This window comes from Oryzias melastigma, linkage group LG12, assembly GCF_002922805.2.
Source record: "Oryzias melastigma strain HK-1 linkage group LG12, ASM292280v2, whole genome shotgun sequence".
In the NCBI taxonomy this organism is placed as follows: Eukaryota; Metazoa; Chordata; class Actinopteri; order Beloniformes; family Adrianichthyidae; genus Oryzias; species Oryzias melastigma.
In genome coordinates, this window is record NC_050523.1 from 12070476 (window position 1) to 12072982 (window position 2507).

At 32.1% G+C, this 2507-nt stretch overlaps 1 protein-coding gene across 1 annotated transcript in view; it reads left to right on the plus strand.

Annotated features, from left to right (window-relative positions):
* The first annotated feature begins 731 nt into the window (after window positions 1-731).
* The window catches only part of fbxw5 (F-box and WD repeat domain containing 5), an 8430-nt gene continuing 6654 nt past the window's right edge, over window positions 732-2507 (plus strand). The window contains exon 1 of the mRNA XM_024298823.2: window positions 732-1241. The gene's annotated coding sequence lies outside the window, so the exon portion shown is untranslated. The remainder of the gene's footprint in view (window positions 1242-2507) is intronic.

A 2507-nucleotide genomic window follows, 5' to 3' on the forward strand; every position in this document is an offset into this window, starting at 1 on the left:
TTTCTTTCTTAGTGCACTGACCCTGGATCACAGTGACACTGGAGTTTATCAGTCACACAGTCTCCTGTTATCCACTGATAGATGTCGATGCACTGAAGCAAGAGGTGTAGAGTTACTACTTCATTGTCCCCTGGGTTTATTAAACATGTATGACAGCAGCGTTCAGGAGAAGAAAAAGCAAAACCAGGTGACAATGTATCCTGACTTTATTGATGTGTTACAAATGAAATTGTCAGGAATTTTTTTAAAAAACATTTTCATGCGTTTTTGCACACTCACTGGACACTATTAGATACACCTGTCCAACTGCTCGTTAACGCGCATTTCTAATCAGCCAATCACATGGCAGCAACTCATTTGGGAATGTAGACATAATCAAATTGAGCATCAGAATGGGAAGAAATGAGATTGAAGTGACGTTGAGTATTTCAGAAACTGCTGATCTACTGAGATTTTCACACATAACCTCACATAATCTCTTAGGTCTATAGAGAATGGTCAGAAAAAGAGAAACATACTAGCAACATGTACCTAATAGAGTTGCCGCAACGTGTTGATTAATAAAATATTAGACAATATAGGAAACTATCAATAAAAAACCATAAGAGCAATTGCAAATTTTGTATTTTACTGACAAAAAGGTGTATTAGTACAGTTCAATTTACAGCGACAAGAGTGAAAAAAATGCGTCTATTCTTCTTTGATAGATTATTATTATTATTCATTATTTTTATTTTATTTTATTTATTTGTTTATGTATTTTTAGAAAAATGCATAATTTGTTCCTGTAAGATTTATTTTAACATTTCAGAATTAGTTTTTTTTTTTTTTACATGCGTATTTAGAAAAAAAGAGAAAACTTTATTTATAAATTAACATGCAACACAAGTGTGAATGCCAAAGGGAATCATGGGAGGAAGAAACATCGCTTTCCGCTGTGCTATAAAATAAAATAAAATAAAATAAAATAAAATAAAATAAAATAAAAATAAAATAAAATAAAATAAAATAAAATAAAATAAAATAAAATAAAATAAAATAAAATAAAATAAAATAAAATAAAATAAAATAAATAACTCGAGGCAGCGAATAGATTGAATCGATTGAGTTGGTCTTTCCGCATCGATGCTTCTGGGATCTGCTAGTTAAGCTCCGCTGTTGCTGGACGATTGTTGTCATTTTTGTGTGGTTAGCCTTCAACGTAGCCCAAATGTTTCCCTTCGACAAACTTTGATCAGCAGGTGAGTCTCATTTGACATCTCTTGTTTTCTATTTAACCGAAACTAACTCGTCAGCTGGTGAGATGACACTGCTAGTTTGTGAGCCAAAACGCCGCTTGTCGCGAGAATTTAGCCTCTTAGCTAAAAGTTGAAACAAATGTCAGCTAGCAGCTAGTTAGCTCGTTAACAAGTTAGCCGGTTTAACTCGCTAGATAGATATATTCGTTTGTTTTAGCTGCGAAGAAACGACGTAATTTCGATTAAAAACGAACTAAAAGGCATATTTTCCGAGTAGTTAATGTTGACACAGACGATAACCGAGTTTACTGTTGGTGTAAACAGGATACAGCACTGAACTAAACAAGTAAAAAATAACAAATTTAGGTTATTTCAACAGAACATGTAGTGCTACAAAGCTATGAAAAGAGATGTTAATCTCTACTTGGAGCTATTAGTGTTTTTGTAGTTGCATAATATTAAAAGGGGGAAAACTTACTTAAAAGTTCATATTTTTTTAAAGAGTTTTGTGTTTTTATTTAGCTAAAGAGGTAACTTTTTTTCCAAGTAGTACTAGAAATTAACTTCCAGAATCTAAAGTTTATCCAAAACCTGATTAAAACATACACTTGTGTATTACAAATGGGTTTTGTTTTTCTGCTGTTTTTTTAATTTGGAAATTAGTTTTATTTTTTTGGAACATTTATTGAAAAAAATGTCTATAAGAGGGGTTCTTTTGTTGGATTTAATGGCCCAAAAAGCTGCAAGGAATGTTAGCATCATATGGTTAGTAAGTGCTCTAAATTGTTTCATTATAGAATGAAAGCATTTGCAGATTTTTAATGCTAAAAAAACAGCTATGTAGATCAGTTTCTTACAGACTAAAACTCAGCAAGAGCTGCAAAATCCCACTCTATTGTCAAAGAAAATAAACTTTATGTTTTTGTGGGCCCAAAGTATTCATTTATAAATGTAGCTTTTTTATTATTAACAATATAGTGTTATAGTTTTCCTATATATAGCTATTTAAATTAATTTTACTATTGACAGCAGCACATAAATGTACCTTTCAAAATAAAATACACCCTGTGTCAAATAAGATCATTTTGCTGCAGCAAATTTACTTGAATTAAATTCAAGATCTTCTATCATTATGACTTTGGTGCTCCTTCATCCCTTTTCTCCTTTTACTGTTGAATATAAACATGACAACATTAGGGAGCCTCAGGTTGCAGATGCCTGGGGCCCGTTTCAAGAAGCAGGTTTTGTTGGAACTCTGAGTTCGTGAAC